At 36.6% G+C, this 10,764-nt stretch overlaps 1 long non-coding RNA gene across 1 annotated transcript in view; it reads right to left on the bottom strand.

Moving 5' to 3' along the window:
- Window positions 1-422: 422 nt before the first annotated feature.
- The window catches only part of LOC122354434, a 38,096-nt gene continuing 27,754 nt past the window's right edge, over window positions 423-10,764 (bottom strand). Inside the window, exon 3 of the long non-coding RNA XR_006252107.1 lies at window positions 423-922. This is a non-coding gene — a long non-coding RNA (uncharacterized LOC122354434). The remainder of the gene's footprint in view (window positions 923-10,764) is intronic.

Here is a 10,764-nt window from a genome sequence, read left to right as displayed (position 1 = left end):
CAATCTGTTTTGGTGCAACATGTGTATTGGTTTGTTTAGCTATATTTTTGGGGGCAAATTTGGTCCCAGAAGCAAAATCTGTCTTTGTGGACATCTTTAAAAGGTAAAAAATTCATATCCATGAATGAAGTTTTTATTTTTTTTAATTATAAAAAGGGACTCTTTTTTTCCTTTTCTGTAGTATTACTGTTCACAATGCATCAATGGATAAACAAGTAATAGTTTTCTGTTTTAAGAAAATGTTATTTGCCACGTACAATCCATTTTTAACTGTTACATTTATTACATTAACAGGTTAAAATTAATATCCAACAAGTAAAATGTAGGGTTAAGATTGTACGCAAATTAAATCGTCCAATTGCCTGATTGTACTCAATGACAGTAGATTGGATGGCACTAAGTGGTTGTTACACACCAAAAAGAACTGAATCAGAGCTGAAGCTACTGTTATTGTCTCAAAAAAACTTAAAACGATTTAATAAGCACCTGTCAAATTTTCATATGGCTGTGAAATAATAAAAAAATTATATTTATTTACTTATTTATATTTAAACGTATTAGATTTCCAAAATTAACACATCTAGTTAATCCAAATATTTTTATTTAAAGATAAGAGTGGATTTTCAGACTTTTTTTTAAATTATATCATGCAAACATTTGCTGGTACATACTAATTTAGATATAGCCACAGTAGGTAAATGTTGGGCGAGTGGTGATTCCGAATGGGTGTCTGGCATAAGCGTCCTGCAGTGGTGGGATGCCCACGAGGACATGGATAAGGGTGGATCCTCGTCGGCTTGCTTATATTCAAGTCATTCCCAGAATGCCACGCTGGGAACGTGGTATAGGATCTCCTTTCTGGTTCACGCATCTGACCCCGGCCCGTCATCGCCCCAGAATCACGAGCTGCAGCATTTTGACACTGTAATAGAGGAATCAGAGAACACCCAGAATGCAAAAGAAAGAGAGAGAATGACAGAAATAGAGTGAGAGGTCAACAGAAAATAACCGCGCTCATGTCACTAGGCTGGACTGGATAGAGTTTGTGAGCGTCTGTATCTGTGTCTGTGTGTTGGATAAGCGGCGTTCTGTCTGTAACAGGATAGAGTTGCACTACAACTTGTTGCGTGATGCTAAATAAATGCTGGCATGTGTGCCCAGAAACATGACGCTTTGGCTGAAAAGGGTCAGTCACCTCATGTCCACAGTGCCTGCTGATGCACAAGTCTCTGCATTAATGACTACCCGTGGATCGCATACAACCTTCATATTCTTCGACTGTCAACCATCAACAGCATTATGTTAACAAGGACATCGGTGAGATAATAAAGGTGTTTAAACTCTCTCGCTTCTCTATGGCTCTGCTCCAAATTCTGTTGAGCTGCCATGCCATCTACAGTCTACATGATCAGCACTTAAAGCAGCATCCATGCTGAAATTATACCTTGCATGTGACTGCGCTGAAACATGGGAAACGACTCCCTGAAAAGCTATGTGCTTTTGAATTGTAATTACCCTTAAAAAATAATGTTTAAAATAAATGTATTTCATACCAAGTATAGTTATCCATTAACAAATTTATTAACACATTTACTAATATATATCGCTCGAGACTTACTGATATAAAATGTATAATTAAACTTCATTTGGAGCACTTGTGCACAATGGTCACTTTATTATAAAACCTGAAATTTGTTTTTAATGCCAGTACTAATGAAGATTTTTTTTAATAATATTGGTCTTTAAATGCAATATATTTAAAGTGAACCTGACGTATAATTGCACTAATCCTTTCAATATGCAGATTTGCTGATCTATATATATATATATAACTGTATAAAAATGCCTTTTCAATTTCAATTCAATTTATCCCAAAGGTGTTCAGTTGTAGCTTTGTGTAGACTTATCAAGGTCTTGACTGGATTTAAGGGGTCTAGCTGAACCACATAATTAAAAGAGGTTTCCAAATATGTTTGGCCATTCGTTGTACATTGCTCTGCCATTATTCTGCTAGATACATATTATCCAAATCCATTTCTCCATTCAGGCAGCTCTGTAATTCCAAATGGATATATTGACCCACCATCAGCCTATTAGCCCAGTAACACAAGGTCACAGAGATGCGCAATCATCCGTGTGTTTTCTGCTCTATAGCTTTGCTGGATCTCCCTCGTGTCATTAGACCAAGTTCATTAGCTCCTGTGTTGTCTGTGATCAATAGCTCCTCTGTACTGAATCTGTAGGCGCTGTTACTGACTAGAACAAAGTGAATATATTATACAAACACAACTATGATCAATGAGCCGCAGGAGGATACAAGCACTCTCAAAGCGGATCAAACCCTCCGTTGGACTTAATTAGTGAGAAATTTCAGAATGACATCCAGCACTGATAAGAAACATTGCTGAAGGTCTGTGATAATGATGGACAAATTCATTATCATTCAATACACAAGATCTCATATCAAAGTCAGTATCAAAGACGGATCAAACACTGGATTGACTGTGGCCAATTAAATATACATGATGAATAAGTGGTGGAAACATAAATGTTACATTAAAGTATAGTATTATAAGGCCGTGTCATATCAAAAAAGAAGATGAAGGTGATGACGAAGATGAAGACAAATGACAACAATGAAGGCAACGTCTCAGAAGATGAAGACGATGAAAAAGAAGTCAGCGAACATAACTAAGAGTGTGATGATGAAGAAGCTGATGTTGAAGAAGAAGTGATAATAGTAATGCTGCTGAAGACCCAGCTTCATCATGGCACGTCCGTTGACAAGTTCTATGTGTTCCTGGGTCTACAGTTTTTGTTTTGTATCGAAAAATGTAATTTTGCCCATGAGTAATGCCTAAAATATAGGATATAATACATGAATGACATCGAAATACAAGCACCAAACACAGATTGTAAGCCTAAATCCGACAAAGATGTTGATCCAGGAACACGCAAAATCAGGTTCTGCCTTCATCATGATCGTAATTACATTATAAATATATAACACTCACTTTAAATTATAAGCATAAGAAAATCAACATCAACAACTTAAGCCTAAGATACTGCCAAAGGGAATTAAAGATAATAGATAAAATGGACTACAACCAATACCAATACTTATATGACTTCTTCATGGAGATTAATCACATTAGGTCTTACAAATTCGAGATCTTTCTGACCCTCTATAGACAGCAAGAGAACTACCATGGTCAAGGCTCAGAAAGGTAGCAAGGACATGGTTAAAATAGTCCATGTGACATCAGTGGATCAACGGTAATTGTACAAATACGTTTTTAGGAAAGTACCGGAAGAAAAGAAATTGATGAATATTTATTTTTCTTTGTGCACAAAAACTGTTTTTGTAGCTTTATAACATTACAGCTGAACCACTGATGTCACATGACTATTTAATTTTAGCATCTATTGTAATGATTAATGGTTCTTACTATGTTTCTGGGCCTTGAATGTGTCAGTTGCTTTGCTGTCTATGCAGGGCCAGAAAGTATACCTCAATTTGTGTTCCTGGACAAAGGTCTTATGGGTTTGGAACGACATGAGGGAGAGTAAATAATGACAAAAAATTGCACATCCAAAGAAATTTTGCACGCTCAAAGTCTAGTATGACCGCTGCTTAATGCTGCAGTCTGTTCCAGCATCACAGAGGAAACACCGTCTTAATAGATTTTGTGGTTGTAATCATACTTGGTGGAAGGATGAGAAATATGTTCTCTGGCCTAAACAACCGAAACCACCTGCTGCCGTACTGTGAAGTCTGGCCTTCTAAATCACTTCTTAAACACATGTATTAGATACAGAACAATGCAAAAACGAGGTGGTCTCTCATAAGAAACCGCCATTGGCATGTAAGCAGGTGTGTATGCGTGTGTTTCTTTCCAGGGCCACACATCAAACACAGCTGTACAGTCACAGCTGATGATCCTGAGACTGCAACTGTTCCTGCTTCAGTCTACACCTCTGCTATCAATGTGTGTGTGTGTGTGTGTGTGTGTTTCTGTGGTTGAGCAATTCTGAAAAGTCAACATAGAAACGACTAACTTACATATATCACTTGTACATGACATGCAAATCCTTGTAATAACTTTGTGTTTTGTATGTGTTATGCCTACTTTAATCATGACACAATGGTGTTTTTCACTTTGTGATCAGCTTTTCCATGTTTCTGGCAAATATTAAATTTACTTTCCCATCATTAGTGAAGTATGAACTTTTAGCATACTTGCGACAGACTGGAAAATTAGCACGTGTACATTTTTAGCCAACATGGCTTAAAAAAGGCACATCTAAGAAAAAAGAAAAACACTGACAACAAGAATAGAGTCTGGAAAATAAGTATTCATCATTGCTGATGGAATTTCATGGAAGTCTTAACAGATCCACTCCCAAACGCTTTGAGAACTTATTTAGCGTTACAGCGACTTTTCTAATCTCACGGAGAGAAACCGTCATGCTAAGGACAACATTGTACAAAGAAACGCTTCATACAAGCTCAGAATGACATGTTAAAGTATCAGAAGAAGAACCAGTGAAATATGGGAACAATTAATTTTTCCCATCATGTGCTGCTTCAAACTGTCTATTCCAGCCAAACCAAATCATTATGTAGGAAAACTGTGGTTTTAAATTAGCCTCTTATGACTGGAGAAAATAGAGAGATTTTCAGTAGCATTGAGTCAGAGGATACATAATCCCCTTCTCCCCACCATTGAAAAATTACAGAACCCACATGATTGCTAACAAAATATTTGGTTAACTCGAGGTGAAGAGCTTTGTAATGGAATGGAGAGATAGTCTCTTGTTTTCAATCATCAGCTTAATTAAGGCTTCGTTTTTCCCTGGACAGCTGTAATTATTGATGGTTTCCATAGCGATGAACTTGTAAGACAATGCGGGGCAGCATTTATCATACTCAAGCTATCAAGCTAATTGTTCGTCTTTGTGTGAGCTTAAACCCAGTTGACATTAACCGAATGAAATAGTGCATGACTTTCTGAATTCTGTTCTACTAGAGACTGACCAGGCCCGGCTATTGTACAATTGTTTCCATTTTAGGCTTTTTCATCAATGCTAACTAGCTTAAACCAGTTTAAAGTGGTTTGCGAAGGAATGGTAAAACTATAGTTTTCTGGAAATGAATAGGTCACACATTACTGGAGTAACATGTACATGTGAACTGAAGCATGGTAATGCCACAGTATTTGTTTTACAAGGGAAAGTTTGCAAAAACGTATTATCCTTACAGAGTATTTAGCATTGAGGGACTGAACTAGTCCCAAACTAGCCATTATCTGTTTAAACCACCATAAGCCTAAGCTAATTTCTTGGACTGCCACCACAAGGTCACACCAGGGTAGGGTTGCACCAACCGTTTGTAAGTTCTTTCTTAAATTAGATTGAGTCCACACTAGAGGCTTAGTGACTACTAACTAGTTTGTAACTAAACTTGTACTTACTTCGGTTACACCAGTTGTTCGTAAGGCAGTAAGTAGCTAGTAGTTCATAAGCTTTCCTTAAAGTAATCCTTAGCCACATAATATGACGTTTACCCTAAATCATCTAGTAAAAAACTTAAAAAAAAAAAAAAAAACTGTTTAAATGCTATTAATTTTAATTTATCCCTTATCCTTTGCCTCGCATATGCTAATGGTACATACAATGTTCCATTAAAAACAATAAATTAATAACATTGGTGTATATGTAAGCTATTTTATATCTAAATAACATTAAGAAACTGTAATTGAAATAAACATGGATCAATCTGACATGTAGATGTGGTGTTGGAAACTTATACGTACGCATCTAGTCTGTTGTGGAGAATGCGGGCACATCCTGATTTTGAAGTATGTCAGGTAAAAAAAGCATTTCACTCAGTCTGCTGTTTTATAACCATTACTCCTGACCAGACGCTTTTGTAAATATTTAGTTTATACGTAGAGTTACACTTCAACTAAGTATAATGATGTAATGGAACAATATTTAGCAGTGCGCAAGTAGTAACTCAGTGCCCATTTACGCCAAAACTAGGCTATGTTGTAACTTACATTATAATTAATGGTTTAATTATAGGCAAGTACATAGATAGCATAATGAATTTATTGAAATTGTTCAACTTAAACACTGTAAAAACTATTTATTAAAAAATAGGACATTATGAAGTTTAGCTTTTTCCCAATTTTCCTATACTTTCATTTATTATTGCATTTTAATTAAATTTTAAACCACTGACCATCCCATTCCTTCACATAGAGATATACAGAACACACAGACTTCATATACAAATATTAGTCTTTTCGCAATTTAATATTCACAAACACGATTCTATATTGCAGTATGATTAATTGTATATTAATGATATGTTGCACATTCAAAATGTATTGTACACTCCCAAATTCTGCGACATTCCACATTATACAGTAAATTCCACTTTTTCATTACTGCATTAAAGGATTTTATCTACGTTTTACAAATTTGGGGAAATCACAGGGCCCTAACAAGTTTGAGAGATACTATAACTAAGCCAGGTTTAGACTGGGCCCACTTTAATGACCAAATCAACTCAGGTTACAAATGAGAAGGGGCCTCCTGGGCCCCAGTGCTCGCCACCTCATGCTCTCCTCAACAATGCACCGTTAAAAACCCCACCGCGGCCTGACGACCACTTTTCTTTCCCACGCTGAAGAGCGCCTGGCCCCGTGCCCCCCTCCCCAGCATATAAAACAGCCAAGCTTGAGAGGAGGCCAGCTCTGAAGAAAGATGGGGCGCCATGCCGCAACGTATATCATAAATTATGTGCTCCCCAACCTACACACAAAGTTACCAAAGTTACTTTAAGAAGTGTGCCCTCTTGTCACTGTCCTGACTGCCGTGCTTTTACAGGCGGTGGTCAACTTCTCGTGATAAATAATGGCCCAGGTAAGGGTGGAAACATTTAGTCTTAATTAGGAGACGGGAAAGCGTTAAGTTGCTGGTTTATTAAACTTATTAATGGTGATATATAGCTTTGTCTAAGCTCAGATGGATTATTAGGGCACCAGAGTTTATGCTGCGTCAGAGAACACTGCAAATGCATTGATTTCATTAGGGCTGCAAAGATAAAACACTAGAGTTTGAAAATGCGATACTCTGCCCACTCTATAAAAGCAATCAACGAAAAAATGTAAAATAAGCATTCTTACTCACACATAAATGCAAAACGGAATAGAATATACATATAAAATAAACTAAATTAAAACATTTTATAATTAAATGCACATTATCTTACTAAGAAATTCTTGCATTTATTGCATTGACTGTTGTACTGTCACACGGATATAAATATCACACAAATGGAACTGACAAGACAATTGTTTATTAGCCGTGGAATGTATAAAAGTCATTGTTAGCATGCACTGGTGTGTATCGTATATGCCCTTTGTGAGAGAACTGAGGAAATGCATATACTCAGCTGTCGGCCAACACAAACTTTAGCTTTATAGCTAGCTGGGACTTATACTGTGCCCTTCTTCTATAAAAACCACACAAGCATGGCAAATGTTCTCAGAAAACCGAATCATGTTACATGCCTCCAGTTGATTGTCGTCTTTCTTTAACCTATTACATATGTTTTAATTCCCAGTTTCACACACAAAAAACCTAACTACAATCTATATTGACTCTAATTGAAGACCATTAGTGATACTACAACAACAAATCACTTCAGACAAAGCTGACTCTTGCCAGCCTCAAATACAATTTAATAGACTTCTAATTACTCGACTTACTGTTTCAGCAAATACAGTATGTCGTTTGTAACTCACTTTTTTAACGAGTTAAACAAATCGGTGCCATGTTGTTTTGCTTCATTAATTATATAGTTAAAAATTTGCCTTTTGTAAAACTACTCAAAGCTGAAACACAGCAACTCAGAAGGTCCAGATGCTGTAGACGAAGAGCAGTAGGTTCAAAGATGATTTGTTTAACTTGCCTCAACTAAACTCTCCTGTACCACGAGTTGTTTACTTATACCTGAAGGCTGATTTGCTTGATTATGTATGTATATTTCTCATTCCTGCAGCCTGTATATCCTACAGCAATCTTGGTTCTGTCAATGTTGACTCTGTGAATGTGGGAAATCAGTCAATAGCGCGGTACACTGGGAATTTTCAGTGTCAAGCGTCAGGAAAACTTCTCAATGACAGACGCCAGCTCTCTGTGCTAAACCACATCACTCGACATCATTTCCAACGATTGTTGCTTTGTCAGCGGCCATAACTGGGACTTTTTTCGGCAGGTTAAGCGATCTTTAAACCAAACCTGCTTGGAGAATGTCAGAGGTAAAAGGGTGGAGGTCCCCGAAAGGGTTGTGCCCCTTTCCCTTGCTTATTTCCTGTCTGCTGATCTCTCTTGGCCTTTCATGCCTCCTACGTTAACTCCCTATGCAGCCTGACAGGGAACAGGGCTCGTTTGAGACCAAGAGCGTTGACATAGAATGGCATTGATCCATCATCATCCTTTCACTCATGCTCTATCTTCACATTCTGTTCTTCTTTTTTTTCTGTCTCTCTCATCATGGTGATTTGGGAACCTAAAGGTGAAAGGAGATCATTTGTACAAATGGACTGTCAAGGTTAAGAAAACTCTGATGTGTACTGAATAAAAGTGATAAATCAGAGGGGGGAAAAATGACATATATACACTTATGCTAAATTCTGTGATAATGGCCCTTGCAGTAACAGCAAGAATGAAACACTTTACGCTATAAATTAAGTTATTTTTGATTGAATCAGAGAGCTTTCCCACAAGTACACAACTGACATGAGGCCATCCTTAAACTAGTCTATGTGATTGTAGCTTCATAAAATGAAAGTTGAATGACTGATTTCACATGGATTATTACTGGGCCCTGGGTCTTGAACTTGTCAGTTACACTGCTGTCTATGCAGGGTCAGAAAGCTCTCAGGTTTCAACAAAAAATATCATAATTTGTGTTCCAATGATGAAAAAAGGTCCTGCAGATTTGGAATGACCATGAGGGAGTAATTAATGATAGAATGTTAATTTTTGCATGAATGATCCCTTTAACTAAAATTCTAATTCACACTAAAAGATGTTTTCAGTAACTGAAGTAAAGCTAAAGTATTGCAGCAATGATGCAATTTGTGCATACCTTGTTTCAAGCCTAACTATTCAACACAAGAACCTTAAGTATTGCTCTCATTTAAATAATTTGTGATTTCCTTTTTTTGTTCAGTAACTCTACTCTTCAGTTGGTATCTGCTTCCTGTAACAAGAGCTAGATTTGGTTGATTTTTATCATGGGAGACCAAGGATTTTCTGTCAACTTTTATACAAAGACGCTCTCTTTTCCTCCCTCATTCCCCCCCTTCACTCCCTGTCCTCCTATTTCTTCTTCTTTTGTAGCTCTTGTTCTCTGTCTACTGTTCTCTCATTGGACGCTTAGAGGAAAGATAGGATGCAGGTATTTGTTAGGGGGTCAAGGGGATGGGTTGACCAGGTGTTGAGACAGGTGGGTCTGGTTAAGGGAATCATTTGACCCATGGGAAAAAAACCAACCCACTGAGACTGTTAATTCAATATTACTTTATTTCATGGTATTAATTGCATAGTAGTCTCAGCTTTTAAGCTGTATAAACTGATACTTAAAATCCCGCTCTGGAAGAAAAGTTTGTGCATGCACTCTCCTTGCAAAACGTAAAAAAAAAAAGATAAAGACACGATTAAATACATACAAGCAAATACACCTCACGAGAATAAAGAACAAACTGATTGTTGGAAAATTCTACACAAAAATGGGGAATGAGAGATAGAAACTGTGACAATTAGCCCAGCTTCATTTCTGCTCTTCCCACAGGACACTAGTCACTCAGTCAAGCAGAAAACAAGCTGATCATCTGATGAAGACTGATAAAGAGAGCATCACTCTGCCCACCTGCTCTCATCTCACAAATAAATGCCCATCACTTCTGATGCCTGTCTCAGTCCAGTCGTTAACATTTAAAATCTTTACAAATGTATCAACTTTAGAATTGCCAAGCATCTTTAATCTTAACATTTAGAATGTTTAGTATTACTCTTTTAAATATTTTGTATGTAGACATTTCTAATCTTTAGCATTTGCAATCCAAAGCATACATGCATATTTCAAATATTTAGCATTATAATTATCTTGATATTTAACATCCTTTTTTTTTAGGACATTTTTTTTAGCATTAGCAAATCTTTAACATTCACCATTTTGGAACCTTCGGTATTAGAATCTTTACACTTTTGGCATTGTTTGGATGTTACATATTTCAAATGTATAGCATCTATAATATAATTTAATAAGTAGATTTTTTTACCTTTACATTTAGAATAGCATTCATAATCTTTAGAATCAATAGAATTAGAATCTTTTTAAACCTTCACATTTAAAATAAAGTATGCGTAATCTTTAGAATCTTTAGCATTAGTATCTACATTTCTTTGGAACATTTAGAACATTTAGAATATCTAGTTCTAGAACCTTTTGAATGTTTAACATAGAGAATCTAGTTCTAGTTCTAGCTTTCAGAATATGCTTTATATAATAACCTTTATAATAAAAGAATGTTCATTATAACAGAATGGAATCTTTGGCAGTATATAGAAAGCATGCACCGTATCTTCCTTTAATTAGTCTTGTGCACCCGCAGAAGCCTTCAGATGCTCATTTCATCCAAAGCCCCTGACTCTTCCTAGATCAGCTACAGTCCGCACCAAGAG

The sequence above is a fragment of the Puntigrus tetrazona genome, chromosome 11, assembly GCF_018831695.1.
Source record: "Puntigrus tetrazona isolate hp1 chromosome 11, ASM1883169v1, whole genome shotgun sequence".
Classification (NCBI taxonomy): Eukaryota; Metazoa; Chordata; class Actinopteri; order Cypriniformes; family Cyprinidae; genus Puntigrus; species Puntigrus tetrazona.
This window is presented reverse-complemented; position numbering and strand designations above follow the sequence as displayed.